General features: G+C 44.2%; 1 pseudogene; it reads left to right on the top strand.

Moving 5' to 3' along the window:
* Positions 1 to 16,956, top strand: part of LOC115082301 — a 55,717-nt pseudogene extending 38,761 nt beyond the window's left edge.
* Positions 16,957 to 19,588: the final 2,632 nt, after the last annotated feature.

Here is a 19,588-nt window from a genome sequence, read left to right as displayed (position 1 = left end):
ATGGGTGTCTTCCTGGGGTTTGTATGTGTGAGAATAGGTGCCTGCCTGTTTGTGGTGTATGGGTGTGTGTGAGAATAAATTGGTGCCTGCCTGGGGGTCTGTGTGTGTGAGAATGAATGTGTGCATGCCTGGGGGATGGGGAGGGAGTGGGGTGAAATGAATGGGAGCCTGCTGGGGTTCAGTGTGAGAATGACTAGGAGCTTGCCTGTGTGTGTGTGTGTGAGAACGAGGTGGGGAGCTTGCCTGGGAGTGTGTGTTGGTGTGTATGTGAGGGGCCAGTGAGAGTGAGAGCATGAGTGTGTATGAGAAAATCCAGGGGAGTTAAGAGTTGTGTGTGGGGTGTGTGTGGGAGGGGAGAGAGTGCCTTAGAGCCTGAGTGTGTCAGTGTCTGTGAGAGCGAGAGGTTATGGTTGGGTATAAGAGCATGAATGTGTATGTATGTGACAGCTGTATGTGTGAGAAGAGAATGGACATGTGAGTATGGTTGAGAGAGAGAGGATAACCTCCTAATCCTCGACAATATCAGGGTGACTGGAAATCAAGAGCTCCCATGTATGGACAGCAGGGGCTTTTTAAAATCCTTATTAATTTTAATTATTGTGTGTTATTTGATATATGTACTGTTTTGAAATATTTATTGGTGGTTTGGAAATTGTAAAAATGCATATGATTTTAATTAATAGAAATTCTATTTATCAGTAGTTTTAAAATATTTTATTAGTATGGTTTTACTATTATACAACTGATGCTTTGTTTCTTGATTTTATTTGTTTATGAGGAATGGTGGTTCTGTTTTGCCATTATTAATACACAGAGTCTGGCTTCTTGGGGTTTCCATTCCAGTTTTTGTCTAATTTGTGCTCCTTTATTTTGTATTCTGTATTTGGTGAGGGTCTGTCTCTGCTCTGTGTGTGTGACCACGATGAGAGATTCTGCTAGCATGTAGTGTCTGTATAGGATCTATAGCAATCGGGTTTGTTTTGTTTTCCTCAGTAGGTGGTGTATTGTTATCCCCAGGACCCAGTGTAATATTTACCCTTGCTTTTTCACAGGTAGGGTTATTATTGTTTGAATCCTTGGTGTTATTACTGTTATGTTATGATGGGATTGCAGTATAGATTTTGGGTGTCTCTTTTTTGCGGTGCTTTATGTTAGTTCACAATGTGTCTGGCAGTGGAAGGTGTTTGTGCTGCTGTTACTGTGAGGTGACACCAGAATTTGAAAATATCTTTTAGTATGATGAGCTGTAAGGGAAACCTCCAAGCTCCATTGTTTGGGGGAATTTCAGTGGATGCACAGAGATACAGAACTGGAGGTGCAGGATTTGTATTGACATTCTGTCACTTCCTATATATTCCAGACTTCATTCTCATAATCATATAGAATTAGTTGAATGAGGCTATCAAATAATTTTATAGTAGTTTACTAGAAGTGTGAAACTGGCCAGCTTTTTTAAAATAATGCAGAGGACCCTTTGGACTTTTTTTAACAACACTTTTTTTTATAACCCATTTTAAAGCAGGATCCATGCTATAGAGGTGGGGTGTGATGAAGAAATGTCATTTTGGCTCCCCACCCACCCAAAACAAATTCTTCTGTCTAGAGATGCCACTGATTTTCTGTGGCACACAAATGCATTGGCCCCTGGGCGCTGGAGGGACCCTTGGTGCGCCACTGGGTGCGAGCCATATGGGGCCGCAAGTGGTGGCAAAGAGGAGTGGAGATTTGGCGGGCCGCAAGCAGTTGCCCAATCTGCTCGCGACCCAGAAAAACCCCAGTCAGCGGGCGTGATTGAGAATGAGGTAGGAGTCGGGGCCGAGACCGGGGGGGGGGGGCGCAAGGAAGAAGGCTCGCCTAGGGCGCCAAATCCCCTTGCACCGGCCCTGCTCATAGGCAGGGTGCACACGACAGGAGAAGAAGGGCAGCACCTAGAGATTTCCTGAACAGAGAGCTCCTAGCAGGGGCAGACTTCTTAAAGGCAGAGTAGGACATGGGTTCTGAACCCAGCCCTCAGGACACCCCAAGCCAGTCCAAGTTCTATGATATCCCCAATGAATAGCATGCAATCTATCTCTATATATATATATATATATATAATATATACATTGTGCATATCCTGACAATTTGACTGGGTTGGGCAGCACTGGTGTAGGTAACCTGCCTAGGAGCAGCTGCCCTGCCACCAGAAGACCATTCTGTCACTGAAAGCAGCTCCAGCAACCCCTCCTGTGCCGCTGTGATCTGTATATTAGAAGAGAGCTGATACATCATCCAGTTGGACCCTACGAAGATTAGCTATAATTCAGAATTTAAGAGAAATATTCCACTTCCCATTGGCTGGGCACAGATTAGGAAGGGCAGCTAGCCAATCTGTGCCTAGGGGCAGCCAGAGGGTTAAATCCACAGCTGATTCCCAGGAGTGATGACAATAAAGCTCAGAATAATACAATGGGCACAGACTGTGTCTCTCTTTATTGCAGGGACAGGCTCCACTGTTGCATGCAATAAAATATATTGTCAGTGTCAGTGATATTTTTTTTCTCTTTGCCTTATCTGTTGAATGTTGTGAGACAGCGATCAAGAGAGAGAAAATCCTGTCTGAGTTTGAGGAGCTGTCACCAGTTCCTGAATGAGGAGGCAGCGATCCATCTCTCAAGGCTGGAAGAGGAAGAGAAGGAGATTGTAAAGAAAATCAGGAATAATGTGAGCCAGCTAGAAGAGCAAATCTCCTCTCTCCAGAAACTGATCTCAGAGATAGAGGAGAAGTGGCCAGCAGCCCGCCGTGGAGTTACTGAAGGTGAGACGGAATTACAATCCCCAGACTCCAGAATGGACTGGGCCCCACTTTGCCTGATTCGCAATAGGGTCGAGCATTTGTTTGAAATGAACAAAAGCAATGACATGCAGGCTGAAGCCACTGAAAATTCATAAAGGCCATCCAAAACGAATGCCAATTTCATGTGAGACACTTCACCTGCACAAAAGTGTTCGCGGCATTAGCCCTGAGGATTACTGGGAGTTCAAATCCGCCATCCTGAGGACCCCCAGGAGAACAGCACTGTCTGCTGGGACAGGGGTGTGCCTGGTAGCCAAGAAGAGAGAGAAAGTGGCGAACCAAGGCTACTGGAATAAGTGCTCTGAGCCGTTTTCTGGGAAAGAGGGCACAGCTTGCCAAAGGTCATTACACCTCAGAGGTCACTACTCGGGGACACCATACAAGCACCAAGTTCCTTCAAAATAAGAGGACGACGAGTCCTGTAATAATCGACTCCCAACCAGGGCCTCAATCTTAGCCTCTGAATACCTAAGCAGGTATCATCCTAAGGGCCATGCTATCATCCTCCTGAAAAAGGGCACAACTGCGCATTCACTCTGAAGGCACCACCCCCTCAGATGAGCGATTCAGGCCGAACCTCAGGCTACTCCCGTGCCAACTCCGGGCTAGGAAACGATAACCATAGCAAGTTTTATTTATTTGTTTCCATTTCATGGAACCTAATTGCATGGCTGGGATCTGTAAGTGAAAGCCAAGCCAACGGAAGGCCTCCTCCTGGCTTCAGGCTTCTGCAATTCATAGAAAGACAGGTTGAAAGATATAAAGAGATCCAGAGAAATGGTTTACAAAGCAGAGTCATCCAGAAAGGAAAATCTTCAAAAACTGCAGCCTCCAAGGAAACCAGAGCTGGAGGAGTCTAAAATCCTCCGAATCCTCAAACAATGCTGCTGTAATACAGACCCAACCAGAGTGAAGGACTTAACATGGCCGCCAGCCTGCCCTAAGTAAACTCCAGAGAAAACACATTGATAAGGCCACCGCTCATGGTGCAGGCCAGGGCTCCTTCCCGCAAGAGAAAGGCACCAAAGCTCAGATTCCCGGGGGCCACTAGAAATAGCCTGAAAATGACATATGCATTCTATGGTAGATGCTGGACTGCCGCTCATGCCGCAGGCCCAGCAGTGGCAGCCGTGCTCAAATTTCACAGGTGCAGGCCTGGCACCTCCCCCAAAGCTGTGCAATACAGGAAACACTGAATCCCATGAAAAACAAAGTCCCCCAAGGTACTTACCCGAAGTCTGTCTCAGCCTCTCTGGATGAACTTGCTCCATTAAAAGGCCCCGTTTCTTTCTTTTCTTTAACCAGTTCTGGAGCAGAGACGGAGGAGGGGGTGTGGACAGTGAGCATCCTCATTGTAAAGCTGAAAATTCTGCCTTAAAGCTTCCCTGGGTATTTTTCTATGGAAAGTCTCTCTCCCCTCAGGGACTGGGAACCTGCAGGATGGGCTCGCTCTTCTGGTGTAGCAGGAGCCTAGCCCAAGACATCTTCAATGGGCTCGCAGTCCTGTGCAAACCAGGACCAGGCCCGAGAATCCATCAGTGCCTGGAGAAATCCTGCTGCCCCACCTTCTGCTGGCGGCAGAGATTACTGGCGTTTCACTATGCTGATCCACCTCCGTAAAGTGGCGATAATGTCACAAAGGAAAGCTGTGCGCTCGGCCTCCATCTGCTGGCAGGGGAACATAATCCACTTGTCTCGACTGGACTGGCATAGCAGGATGAAATGGAAACAATACTTATTTTCTCTCAGCAAACAACCTGGAACTAGACTGCACAGAGCCTATGCCTGAAGTTAGTGTTTATAATGACTGCAGTATAGTCCATATAATATAAACAGTAATAATCTCTCTTTCTCTCTTCTCTCCAGGATGCAAAGGCCACCCTGAGCAGGTACAGCTCTGTTCTGATTGCTCTCATTCTGTATGAAATAGCAGCTCTGTAATGTCACTGTGGGACCTGCCCCTCCCCAGTGACTGAGGAGAGGATGGGAGAAAGACCTGCTCTCACACTCCTAGTCTGGGTCTCACCCGCTTTCCTATTCACACCCATCCTATCCTCACTCTCCATAACATTAGAGAGAGAAAACTCATGGAGAGTGAGCATAAAACAATTAAATTATTACTGCACTGAATGCCCTGATCATGGAGCTCTGAGATGACGGGCAGGACTGGGCATTGCAGGCGGGCTTATTATAAATTATTCCTGCATGAATGCCCCTGATCATGGAGCTCTCTGAGACTGACGGGCAAGCCTGGGCATTGCAGGCGGAGCTTATTATAAATTATTACTGCACTGAATGCCCCTGATCATGGAGCTCTCTGAGACTGATGGGCAGGACTGCCATTGCAGGCGGAGCTTATTATATCAATTACCAGCACTGAATGCCCCTGATCATGGAGCTCTCTGAGACTGATGGGCAGGACTGGGCATTGCAGCGGAGCTTATTATAAATTATTAGCAGCACTGAATGCCCCTGATCATGGAGCTCTCTGAGACTGATGGGCAGGACTGGGCATTGCAGGCAGAGCTTATGATGGCTTTGTTCTTTTTCATTAGGGGGAGTCAGGACCTCTCCTCCTTAGAAGATGAGCAGTGTTGTCTGCTGCCCTTTTTAACATCTCTGTTTATCTTCTGACCTTTTTGCTTTGAGAGCTGAAAGGATGTTACTCTGTGCATGCAGACAATGTCCATTGCTGCACCCTTTGGGGAGGGATTGGAAAACGTCACTGGCACAACTGAATGCTGTCTTGAACAAGGTCTCAGATTGGGAGAGTCAGAATAGTCTTCACCTTAATTCCCAGAAAACAGAAGGATCCTGGATTATGAGACCCTCAGTTTCCAGTGAGTTTTCATCCCTTGTTCAGGGCGGTGCTGCTCTGCTCTGGATCATGAAGAGTGAATATTCCTTCATTTAATGATTTATAAAGGCAGCATTGTGGAAGAATAATTTCTGTTTTCTCCTTCTGTCAGCAATCAGCAGAATTTCCCCTCCCTTTTCCAAGCGCACAGTTAGTTAGAAGATCTCTGTCCCATCTTTCTCCCCGGGGGCTCCCAGAATAATCCTGTCACTCTCTTACTCTCAGGTGTCAGGCCGTGAAGTTTCCAAAACCAGAGGCTGCTCCTGTGGGAGAGGGAAAATGTTCCCACTTCGGCTTCCTTCGGCAGTATTTTGTTCTGAAAGATGTGCTCGCCAAACACCAAGGTAAAGAGCCCTTTCATTCTCAGGGCTAGCGGGCAGTTGTGATTCAGTGTAGCTGAATATCTAGTAGTGCTTTAAAATTTAGGGGAGGCCCAATATTAAAATATTTCCGGCTGTGTGAGTTAGCCGGAGAAGACTTATCCAGCTCACTTACTCGGGATATTCAGATAAGTATTAAAGTAAGCAGGATCTATATGATATTTTATACCGTTCCATTATTTGGGGATTTAGCTTAATTTGCCTTAAGCACTATTTTCCTTGACAGGATTTGCAAATGTAAATTACCTGGTTTTGAAAAGTTATTTCCTTTATGATTATATGTGATCTGTCAAGGATAATGTACCTTGTATCTTTAGTTATTGTAACATGAAAAAGTTATAAATAAAGAATTAAAAAAAAAAAAAAAAAAGTAAGCAGGATAAGCTTATCTGGCTAACTCTAGACCTGCTATGGGCCAAGTCTAACTTATCTGGTTATCTTAAATGGATAAGGCTGAATATTTCTACTTATCCTGCTACGTTCCCCAGAAACGTAACGCCACCCACTGACTATCTGGATAACTGTTTAGAGAAATGCTTAGGACAGGGCTTCCCAAACCTATGGCCAATGTGACCCCCATTTTAGTATTTGAAAATTCACATGACCCCAGAGAATGAACCCAGGGGTGTGGTCCCCCTCCTACAATCCTTCCTTCTCACCCTTCTGGTATTCAAGCTGAGCCCCTTTTTCTACCTCCACTCCTCTCACCTCCTTAGCCTATCCCATCCTCTTCCCTCTCACCCATCCCCATTCCCTCCTCACCTATCCCGCCATCCCCTTTCTTACCTCCCAGCTCTCTCTCACCCCCTCCATCCATCTTCACGTCCCCTCAGCTAATCCTCTATCACCTGCAACATTTCTTATAAACCTCAACTGATCCTCTGACATTCCCTCCTCTCACCCCATTCTCCATTCCCTTCTCACTAATCCTGCATTCCCTCTCTCACCTCCCAACTCATCTCCTCCCCTCCTGCCTTTCCTTACATTTCCCTCAGCCACACTCCAACTCCTTTTACATCTCTCAGCTCATCTTCTGTCATTACCCCTCACCTTCCACCTTATCCAACCCTCCAACCTCTCCTGCATGTCATCCCTTCTTTCAAATAGACCCTCCTGCAACCACCTGGCCAGGCTCAGCTGCAACATAGAAACATAGAAATGACGGCAGAAGAAGACCAAACGGCCCATCCAGTCTGCCCAGCAAGCTATGCACTTTATCCTTTTTTTTTTCTTCCTTTTTCTCTCTCTCACCTGTTACTCTTGGCTTCCAGGACCCTCCAGCCCTATTTCCCCTCCACCCCACCACCAATGTAGAGAGCATCGCCGGATCTGCATCCAAGTGAACATCCAGCTCAATTAGGGGTAGCAACCTCCGCAACAAGCAGGCCACACCCCTGCCCCTGTCCACCCAGACTATACGATCCAGACCCCGTTGGTTGCCATCCACACCCAGATCCTCCCTTCCACACCCCCTGCCGCTGAAGCAGAGAGCCATGCTTGAAAGGGAAGTAACAGACTCTCTCCCTCGTCGAAGCAGAGAGCTACACTGGACATGCACTGAAAGTAAAGTATCGACCCAGCTACACCTCGCTTCCCTGTGAAACAAAATGGGTTTTTTTTTCTTAATTTTTCTTCCACATTACCTCTTGCTGTTGAAGCCCAGAGCCATGATGGAATCTCATCAACCCTATGCAGTGCACTGAACAAGGGCATTATCTCCAGGTAGTAGCCCCATTTCCCGAGAGCCACATTAACTATCAACAAATATTGAATAAGCCTAATAATTGGCAATACCTATAGCTTATGACCTCACTGTTAATTTTACATACTCCTTTGGGCCTGGGCCAAAAGGTGGATGACAACGGGTGGGACGAGAGGGCAGGTTGATGGCGGGGCAGGTTCAGTGGTGGGTGAAGAGAGAGGAGCAGTGGTAATTTGCACTGATCCCTACACACTCAGCCCTGCCCGCCCCTCATGGCTGCTCTCAGGTCTGACAGTGATCTGCAAGCAGTAGCTGCAGCACAGGGCCTGTGGGTTATGCAGGCTCAGAGGCCCTGCAGTGGCCCTGTCCCTTCTCGTGCAGGGCTTCCTGTTACCACGGAAACTCATGCAAGGGCAGTACCACCCCAGGGCCTGTGAGCACGAGCAGGCTCACAGGCCCCACGCTGACTCCCACTACTAATAGTGCTGCTGCTGGTGCATTTGAGGCACTTGTGACCACAGCTGAAGGTGTTGGGGTCCAGACTCACAGTTTGGGAAGCCCTGGCTTAAGTAAGCAGCTTCAGAAAGGTGAGTTTTTTTTAAAACTGGATTTGAACACGGCCAGCGCAGGAGCATAATGGACAGGCTCAGGAAACCTATTCCAGTCATTCGGTGCAGCAAGGTGGAGTTAGTGGTGGAGAAGAAGGGCACAGATAAGAGTGACCTGACCAATGAATGGGCTTTATGAGGAAGGATGCGGGAGAGAGAGAGAAGCGGTAGTGAGGAGCTGCAGAGTGAGTGCATTTACAGGCGAGTAAGAGAAGAAGACAGGGAGGCAATATAGCAGCTTGAGAAGAGGGGTTAGATGAGCATAGCAGCACTGAGGAGGAAGAGGTGCAGCTGAATTTGGAATAGATTGCAGTGAGTGACAGTTCAGGGGGAGGCCTGCAGAAAGCAAGTTGTAGAAGTCTGAGGAGGAGGTGATAAGAGATATTGAGCATCTGGTAGCATGCTCTGAAAGGAAGAGATGGATTTTAGTGATGTTATACAGGCTTATCTGGGTAAGTTCAGCACACTCCCTGCATCTGAATATCAGGCTGTAAGTTTATTGCAAAAATGCTTCATTTTAAACGTTTACCATTTCTCAGTATAATTATTTATCCTTACATTTTCTTTAGGCAAACTTTCTGCAGAACTAGGTAAGCTTTCTTCAGTTTCTCTCTTTTACATTAAAAAAAAAATATTTAAGGTGCATCTCTGTTTTGGAAAGGCTCCTGTTTCCCTTACAATAAATAGAGAAGGCTGCACCCAGAAACAGCAATTTCAGGTTTTTATGGTCACAGACAGAGCCCTGAGAAATGAAAGAGATGGTGCCACAGGATTTGGGGTTATGTTACTGGCTGAATCCTGCAGCATGAAACCAGGGCCAGATTTTGGTGCCCATAGGCAGGACCTGCTGGAGGTGGGACAGTAAGGGGAGAGGATAGCGTGTCACTGCAGCGTCCCTCTGAAGTGACGCAGTCTCACAGCCCTAAAGCAAACAGGAGCAGGCTCCTCTTCAGCCTGATTATTTGCTGCCTTCAGAATCGGCAGCATGGCAATTTCTTATGTTCTTATGAGGGTTCACAAATCCAACCTCTTCAGCTCAGCTGCTTGTGGTTGTCTTGTTATTCCCAGGTTAATTTATTTATTATTTATTTATTTGTCGAGTTTTATATGCCGGTATAAAAAAGTTTTTAAATAAATATACCGTCGTTCAGTGTCGCCAGCACAACGGTTTACAAAGGATCGATTTCCCCAAACATAAAGACATGCATCGGTTTATGTGGAAATTTTACATGCTAGTACATATTCATACTAAAGGGTCATTCAGGTATAAGTATGTGCAATCTGGGATAACCATTTAAGGATGGTGTCATTCGGAGTTTCGGTAGGCTTTAGTGAACAACCATGTTTTAGTTCTTTTTGAAAGATTTTAGATTTTGTTGTGTTCTCAGTTCCGTTGGGATGGAGTTCCAAAGTTCAGGGCTTCCTAGGGATATGGCTCTCTTCCGGGATGAGATGAGTTTGTGATGTGATGAAGGGACTTTGAGTAGGCCTTTGTTCGCTGATCGGAGATTTCTTTTTGGAGAGTGGAGATTTATGGATGTGCTGAGCCAATTTGTTTGCTTTCATAAATTATTTTGTGAATTATGGATAGAATCTTGTAGTCAATCTTATATTTTTTATTGGAAGCCAGTGCAGTGAGATGAGGGTTGGAGTAATGTGATCAAATTTTCTTGTTCCTGTGAGATTCTGGCGGTTGTATTTTATAGGATTGGAGAGGTCGGATGGTGGTGAGCAATAAGTTGAAAAGCAGAGAGTTGCAGTAATCTAGGTTGGAGAAGATGAGTAGTTGGAGTACTGTTCTGAATCATTGTGTGACAGGAATGGTTTTAGGTGACATAATGTTAGGAGTTTGTGATATCCGTCTTTGATTTTTGCAGCGATGTGATTTTGAATGAAAGTTCCTTGTCAATTATAACTCCAAGGTGCGTGCATGATTGACAGGGGAGATTGTTGTGTTATGATTCATTAAGTTGAGAGGTGGCATGTATAAGGGATTGATTTTTCTATCCAGCATGATTATTTCAGTTTTATCAATGTTTAGTATGTTATTTAGCAGTTGCTTTTTTTTGTGAGGTGTTGGCTGTTTTTTGTAGGTGTCTTCTAATGAATTTTGTATTGGGATAAGTATTTGTATGTCATCAGCGTAAATGAAATGGTTTGAGTTTCATGTTAGCAAGAAGGTGGTAGGTCGGAAGAAGATAAATGTTGAAAAGGTCGCAGAAAGTGCGGATCCTTGGGGAACACCTGTGTCCAGGTTTATTTCTTGATAGGGTGTCATTGATTGATACCTGGTATGACCTTTGTGACAGATATGATGAGAACCATTGTAGTGTTTTTTCTTTTAATCTGATTTCGGTGAGGCGGTTGATCAGTATCGAATGGTTTACTGTATCGAAGGCCGTTGATAGGTCCAGTAAGATTAGAAGGTAGCTATGACTGTTATCAAAAACCTTTGAGGACCGTGTCTTTTAATGATAGGAGTAAGGTTTCGGTGTTTAGTTCTTTCCTGAAGCCAAATTGCGTGGGATGCAGGATGTTGTTCCTTTCTAGGTGGTCACTAAGTTGTGAGTGGATGATTTTTTCAATGATTTTAGAAATGAATGGTAGATTTGATATAATTTATAAGGTCAAATAAATAACAAAGAGTCTCTCCCCATTGCATCCAAGATGGGCGTACCACAAGGATCATCCCTCTCACCCACTCTTTTTAATATCTACCTGCTGCCTCTCTGTCCCCTTCTCTCCAATCTCAAGCTCACACACTTCCTTTACGCGGATGACATACAAATACTCATCCCCATAACAGAATCTATTCACAAAACCATGTCTTACTGGAATAACTGCTTATCGTCAATAAACAATCTACTGGACAGCCTCAACCTGGTTCTAAACACAAACAAAACTGAAATCCTCATTATCGCTCCTGAAAATTACGTCCCACCTAACAATTCTACTTCTAGCCAATCCACTATCAACTCCAAAGACATCTCTTCGCCACAAGTAAGAGACCTTGGAGTACTCCTAGATAACAAACTCAGCCTCAACAAATTCATAAACAACACTACAAAGGAGTGCTTCTTTAAATTGCAAGTATTAAAAAAATTAAAACCATACTACTCTACAAAGACTTCCGCTTGGTTCTACAAGCCATTATACTACCGAAAATTGGACTACTGCAACTCACTCCTTCTCGGACTTCCCAGTAGCACCACTAAACCACTTCAGATGGTCATGAACGTACAGCCAGAATTCTTACAAACACCAAAAAAAAGGAATCATATCACCCCAATTCTCCACACCTACATTGGCTACCAATCAAATACAGAATTCAATTTAAAACCATTATGATGATACATAAGGCACTACATAACATCTCTCCTCTCAATTTAACTCATCAACTTCAGCTACACACTTCTAAGAGACCGACTAGAAATGCGTACAGAAATATGCTACGCACCCAGCCGGCGAAAACCTCCTTGAGAAAACGCGCACTATCCACAGCCGGCCCCACTCTCTGGAACACGCTCCCTCCAGACCTTCGCCTCGAACCCTGCCACATAACATTCAAAAAGAAGCTAGAGACTTGGTTTTTCGCTCAAGCTTTCCTGGAGAGCTAAGAACCAGTATAACACAATATCTGCGTAGACTCAGACAGACCATTACCTCATGTAAATAGTTACTATCTATTTATTTATTATTCCATATCACTATGTAACTAGATATGTATTTAACCACTGTAACCTCCTCCATTTCCCCTGCCCCTTTGGTTATGCTGTTAAAAATGTTAAAAATGTTTCGATGTAAACTGCCTCTCCGAGGCATCAGTTTTATTTCCATGTAAACCGGTGTGATGTATATTATACAGGAACATCGGTATATAAACTAAAAATAAATAAATAAATAAATATTGGTCGGTAGTTTAGTGGGTTTTCAGGATCAAGGTTGGTCTTTTTTAGGATGGGTTTTGAATTGCTGATTTTAGGCATTCGGGATATAATCCTTCTGTGAGTGATAGGTTCACGATGTCAGTTAGTGTTTTGGTTATCGTAGGTTCAATTGCTTTGATCGTTGGTATGGGTATGTTGTCGATGGGGTGTTTTGCTGGGTTCATTTTTTTTTATGCTTTGGACTTCTAGTGCTGATGTTGGGTCGAAGTTGAGCCAACTTGATGTTTGATTGATTAGCATTTTTATTCTTACGTGTTGTTGTTGAGGTTGTTGTCTATTAGGTTTTTTATTTTATCATTAAAGAAGTCTGCAAGGTCATTGCTTGATAGTTCGGAGTTGGTGTTTTCTGTTCATTAGTGAGTGGTTGGGCCATGTACGATATTGAATAGCATTCTTGGGCTATGTAGGAATTCATTTATTTCTTTAATGTAGAAGTCTTTTTAGCATTGTGTATAATTTTTTTGTAGTATGCTAATTGTGCTCGTATGCGTTCAGATGTGTAGCTGTTTTGTTGGTCCTCCATATTTTTTTCTTTCTTTCTGAGTTCGCGTTTTGCTGATCTGATGTTTTCGTTGTACCATTATTCTGATGTTTTGGGTTTCTTATGGTTTTCTTTATCATGGGGTTTATCTTATCTGCAATTGTTTTAGTTATGTTGAGCCAAGATAAAGTGGCGTTTTCCGCATTAGATAAATCAAGGTTGTTAGTTCTGTTTGAAGATTCTCTGAAGAGTCTATATGTTGAAGGGTGATCTGTGGGAGAAGGATTTCATGGGTTTTTTCAGATGTCAGATATACAGCTGGAGGACAGGTTGGTGTAGATTAGTGAGTGATCTGACCATGGTATATTAGTGGAATTTATATGGTAATTTGTCCATATGTTAGTGTTGATGAAAACGAGGTCTAGTGTGTGCCCTGCTTTGTGCGTTGGACCTTTGATGATTTGTTAAGACCAAGTGTTGATAGTGCTTCAATTATCATTTTGCAGGTGGGGCATTGCGGAGTTGCGTCGGTGTGGATGTTAAAATCTCCAAGGATGATGATGGGTTTGGTAATGGTAAGCTTTGATAAGAAGAATTCTATTAGTGGTGAACAGTTTTGATCTAGTGAGTTGGGGGGATAGTATACTAGGCATATCTGTAGTTGTGGTGAGTCAAATAGAGCAATTTCCAGAGGTAGGTTGATGTTGGTTTGGAGTAGTTTCATCGGTAGGTTTTTTCTTTATGATTAGCATTAGACCACCACCTTTCTTTTTTGGTCGGGGTATTGAGACGTTCTGTAGTTAGGGTATTTATTTGGTTGATTAGGACTGTGTCAGTGTTTTTTATCCTTTCCTTGATGGCTATGAAGTGCTGGTTTGTGATCATCGATGAGGTCATATATGACTGGCATTTCTTTACTATGGATGAGCATTGAATAAGAGGAATGAAATAGCTAAGTAGCTGCTGTAATGTAGTGTTGATTCGGATGATGTTTTCCTGTTGTAAATTAACATGGTTTGTTTGGTTGCTTCTTTTGTGTTACCTTTGTGGTTTTACGGTCTTCTTTGGTTTTTGTCTCTTTCTCTTTCTTCTTTCCTTTTGTTGGTCATTGTTGCTTCAAAGGTTTTTTTAGTGATCAAGATGTAGGTTTTCTGGAGGTTGATTGCTCACCATTTCTTCTTGTTGTATCACTTGTATTTGTGTCCTTTCTTTGAGATGATGAGTCAGTGTTTTATAGTTGTAATGTTTAAGGGCGCGCACAAAGGGGCATGCTCCTTTGGCCGCGTGATGCCGCAGCGGCGAGCCTATGTGTAAAGGGCTCTCCTGACGTGGCATGATGACATCAGCTCGCGTGTGTCTGCGGAGGACGGCTGGACGGCCTCACCTGTCTCTCGTGGGGAGCTGTCCTGAAGGAACACTCCCGGAGGGGAGGGGGGCTCCTGCCCCGAAGAATCGGCGCTGGGGCTCCTGCCCCGAAATTGGAGAGGGTGCTGCTGTGGTTTTCCGAGGGTCTCTTGTCCCCTGGATGGGAGGGGGGGGGGGGCGACCTGGCCAGATGCTGCGAGCCGGCCGCAAATGTTGGCGGGAAGAGGACGCCGCAATGGAGAGCCTAAGGTTAAAATTCCTTTTCTATAGAATCAGTTACTGCAGAGGGAAAATGACCACAAAGCTCAGGATGGGTTCATCCTGTAGTTGATATAGTCACTGATTACTGATGATCTTTACTAATTGCTTGATGGCATCAGCTATAGATACAACTCCAAAGTGAACGAAGTGAGGATACAATAATTGTTTCAAACTGTATCTGAAAACCCCAACGTATCTCTTAAAGCCAATACAAGTTTACCTTCACCTCAAAAAATCTCACGCAGTACTAGAACATCAATGAGCACTCATGTTATAATGACCTTCATAATAGGCATCATCATGGTTGCTTTCGCATATCAACTCTGCCTTATATTTAATCATTTGGTCATTTCAGTCCTGGTTTTGACTGGATTTCCTTTTAATTTTTTTAAGAATTTTATATTGCACTTAAAAATTTAAATATCTTTTCTTAAAATATTTATATGTTGTGCTTAAATTCTGCACTTATCTTAGAATCCTTTCTTCTTCATTGGTGTTGATTGTTGTCTTGCTGTATTTCACAAGAAACTGTTGACCCAACACTGGACCGTGTTTCGGACTGCTGTGTAAAATCTTCAGTCCTTTGTCAAGGGTGGTTAAATCTGTGTATTTTTTATGCATTTCATCCATATTGAACTTCACAGTCACAATGGCGTCCCGGCGTTTTTTTTGTGAAATACAGCAAGACAACAATCAACACCAATGAAGAAGAAAGGATTCTAAGATAAGTGCAGAATTTAAGCACAACATATAAATATTTTAAGAAAAGATATTTAAATTTTTAAGTACAATATAAAATTCTTAAAAAAATTAAAAGGAAATCCAGTCAAAACCAGGACTGAAATGACCAATGATTAAGGCAGAGTTGATATATGCGAAAGCAACCACGATGATGCCTATTATGAAGGTCATTATAACATGAGTGCTCATTGATGTTCTAGTACTGCGTGAGATTTTTCGAGGTGAAGGTAAACTTGTATTGGCTTTAAGAGATACATCAGCTACAGATAGACACATCCCGAGCTTTGTATTCTGTTCAGATTCTGCAGTGCGTGAGTGAGTAAAACTAATTCCATCCTTTATTGTTGAAGAGCTCCAGGATTACACGAGCTGCTCAGGGCCCCTCTGAAGAAGATGAAAAGTTTAAAAAGAAAACCAATGGGGAATGAGCCTGAGTTTAATTGCACAGTGGAATCCGTTGCTAATCACTCATCAGTTACAGGAGCACTGCAGCCCTACAGGGATCAGTAAGAGGCTGAGCTTATTGTACTGTGCTATAGGGAGCCAATGAGGAGACTTGTTTTATGCAGCCTGTGCATGAATAAGCCAATCAGAATCATTCTTTCATGCATTCACTCAGCAGAGCTGTGAGACCAATAGGATGGAGTACAGATCTATTTGCCAATAAGAATGTTGTTTTCTGCAAGCCTGTCAGTGAGTGACAGCCAATAGCAGAGCTTCTCTTAATGAACGTGAGTGAGGAAGCATTCAATGAGGGTTAGAGGTGGGTGTGTGAGGAGCCAATGAGAAGTGTGTGCTCATGTTTATTAATGTGTCTCTCCCTGCAGCGGATGTGACTCTGGATCCTGAGACTGCTCATCCTACTCTCGTCCTGTCCGAGGATGGGAAAAGCGTCAGACACGGAGGCAGAAGACAGAACCTACCTGACTCTTCCCAGAGATTTGATACTTGTGTCAATGTGCTGGGGCGTGAGGGCTTCACCTCAGGGAGACATTACTGGGAGGTGGAGGTGGGAGACAAGACTGATTGGGATTTGGGAGTTTGTAAAGATTCTGTGATCAGGAAGGGGAAGATCACACTAACACCTCAGAATGGATACTGGGCAGTGTGGCTGAGGAATGGAGAATACAAGGCCCTCACCTCCCCTGGTCCCGGCTCCCCCTGAGCGTTAGACCCCGGGCAGTGGGGATCTTCCTGGACTATCAGGCAGGAAAGGTCTCTTTTTACGATGCAGATGGAAATCTCATCTCTTCACCTTCACTCACACCTTCACTGAGAAACTCTGGCCCTATTTCAGTCCTTACCTCATCGGAGGTAAAAATGCCGGAGCTCTGAGAATCCGCCCTCTGCCAGCCTGGGAATGAGAGAGCCAGGCTCAGGGCTGTGATGTGAGATCTGGGAGATGATGAATGTGCAGATCTCCATGAAAGCGTTTGATGGATCAGAGGGGGACAATCAGATTTATTGCATGATTTCTAGAGCTGGGCTCATCTTGTGTTGGTGCAGTGGTTTCGGAGACACCCATCCCTTTTTAAATGTGGCACAATGGAATGGCCTTACATCAGGGCAGGGGTACAGCAATGCGCCCATTATAACTTAATCTGGAGGTGTGATGACTTCTGCAACTTGATGCCTCTCTCTCTCTCTCTCTCTCTCTCTCTCTCTCAACGCTGCTGAAAAGGATATTTTTAAAATTCAGATAACTAAAGAGAATTCTGAGGGTGGAGGGCTGGGTTCGATTGCTACCAATGTTAGATTACTGCAGTGCACTTTTGCTGGGGTTCCCAGTTACAAATCGGCAGCAAGGCTAATTTTGTCATGGCCGAGGAGAGTTAGCGCAGCTCCACATTGTTACCAGTCCGGTTAAGAGCCCAGTTTAAGGGAATGTGCTCAATGCAGGTTGCGTATGGTGAGGGAGTGAGTTATCTACAACTTTTGGCCCAGATTTATAGACCAAATAGAAGTCCTTGGTCCACCTCAGAGTCTTTATTCCAAGTGCCAACGGTCAAGGTAGTGAGGAAAAGCTCCACTCAGAGCTTAGGGATTTAGCACCAGAGAGCGGAGAGTAGAGGCAAATTATCAGTCCTTTCATCCAAAGGTGAAGTGTTGTCTTTTTCCATCTCAGCCGTTTGTAAGAGACCTGACCTATACGTTCCTATGCCCTTCTGCTGAATAGAAATTTCTCCTTCTTTTTATGTGATGGGTTTCATTTTAACCAGAAGATTACTGTAGATTTGCTGCTTTATGTTGCTATCGGTTTGGAATATATTAGTTATAAATGGCACCAACCAGAGATTTCTCTGAATGAAGCGGTGTAAACAAGAGTGAAGAAATAAATCAGAGAGCACTGCGTGTGAGCTATGATGATCAGATTTATTGTATGTAATATGTAATGGGATTTCTAGAACTGGGCTAATTTTGTGAAGAAAAGGTACTATTGCAGCATAGAAACATAGAAATGACGGCAGAAGAAGACCAAACAAGCCCATCCAGTCTGCCCCAGCAAGCTTTCGCACTTTTTTTTTTCTCTCACATACTTATCTGTTTCTCTTGCTCTTAGTACCTTTTTTTTATTCTATTTCCCTTCCAACCCTCACCATTAATGTAGAGAGCAGTGTTGGAACTGCATCTAAGTGAAATAGCTTAATTTAGTTAGGGGTATTAACCACCGCAATAAGCAGCTACACCTATTCTTATCTGTTTATTCAGACTGTGTAATTCCAGTCCTTGTTAATTGTTGCCTGAATATAGATCAACCTTTCTTCATTCTCCCCTGTCCTTGAAGCAGAGAGCTACACTGGCTATGTATTGAAAGTGAAGTATCAGTCTTGCTCCCCTGCCATTGAAGCAGAGGACTATGCTGGATATGCGTGAAGTGTCAAACTTCCTCCCTGCCGTTGAAGCAGAGAGCTATGCTGGCTTTGCATTGAAGTGAAATATCAGACTTGCTCCCCTGCCGTTGAAGCAGAGGGCTATGCTGGATATGTGTGAATTGTCAAAATTTCCTCCCCTGCTGTTGAAGCAGAGAGCTATGCTGGATATGCGTGAATTGTCAAATTTCCTCCCCTGCCGTTGAAGCAGAGAGCTATGCTGGATTTGCATTGAAAGTGAAGTATCAGGTATTTTTTGGTTTAGGGTAGTAACCGCCGTAACAAGCCAGCTACTCCCCTGCTTTTATGTGGTTGCAAATTCTTTTTTTTCCACATTTCCTCTTGCCGTTGAAGCATAGATCAATGTTGGAGTCGCATTATTGAATAAGGATATTCATCTCCAGGTAATAGCCATCATTCCCTCAAGCCACCCCCATGCCTCTTCTCTTCATTCACATCCTCTAGATTTTATGGATCCACAGTATTTATCCCACGCCCCTTTGAAATCCTTCTCTGTTTTGGTCTTCACCACTTTCTCTGGAAGGGCATTCCATGCATCCACCACCCTCGCCGTGAAGAAATACTTCCTGACATTGGTTCTGAGTCTTCCTCCCTGGAGTTTTAAATCGTGACCCCTGGTTCTTCTGATTTTTTGCAATGGAAAAGGTTTGACGTTGTCTTTGGATCATTAAAACCTTTCAAGTATCTGAAAGTCTGTATCATATCACCCCTACTCCTCCTTTCCTCGAGAGTGTACATATTTAGATTCTTCAATTTCTCCTCATAAGTCATTCGATGAAGACCCTCCACCTTTTTTGTCGCCTTCTCTGGACCGCCTCCATCCTGTCTCTGTCCCTTCGGAGATACGGTCTCCAGAACTGAACACAGTACTCCAGGTGAGGCCTCACCAAGGACCTGTACAATGGGATAATCACTTCCCTTTTCTTACTCGATATTCCTCTCTCTTTGCAGCCCAGCATTCTTCTGGCTTTAGCTATCGCCTTATCACATTGTTTCGCCGACTTCAGATCATTAGTCACTATCACCCCAAGGTCTCTCTCCTGCCCCGTGCACATCAGCCCTTCTCCCCCCATCGAATACAGTTCTTCGGATTTCCACATCCCATATGCATGACTCTGCACTTCTTGGCATTGAATCTCAGCTGCCATATCTTCGACCACTCTTCCAGTTTCCTTAAAATCCCGTTCTCATTCTCTCCACTCCTTCCAGCGAGTCCATTCTGTTGCATATCTTAGTGTCATCCGCAAAAAGACAAACCTTACCTTCTATCCCATCCGCAATGTCGCTCACAAAGATATTGAACAGGACCGGTCCCAACACCGATCCTTGCGGTACACCACTTAAAACCGCTCTCTCTTCAGAGAAAGTTTCCATTTACCATCACACATTGTCTTCTGTCCGTCAACCAGTTTGCATCCAGGTCACCACCTTGGGCATTCACTCCTAAGCTTCTTATTTTATTCACCAGTCTCCTGTGCGGAACCGTATCAAAGCTTTGCTGAAATCCAATTAGATGACA

Source organism: Rhinatrema bivittatum, unplaced genomic scaffold (assembly GCF_901001135.1).
Source record: "Rhinatrema bivittatum unplaced genomic scaffold, aRhiBiv1.1, whole genome shotgun sequence".
NCBI classification, from domain to species: domain Eukaryota; kingdom Metazoa; phylum Chordata; class Amphibia; order Gymnophiona; family Rhinatrematidae; genus Rhinatrema; species Rhinatrema bivittatum.
Note: the sequence above shows the minus strand (reverse complement) of the source record. Positions and strands in the feature narration are given on the sequence as shown.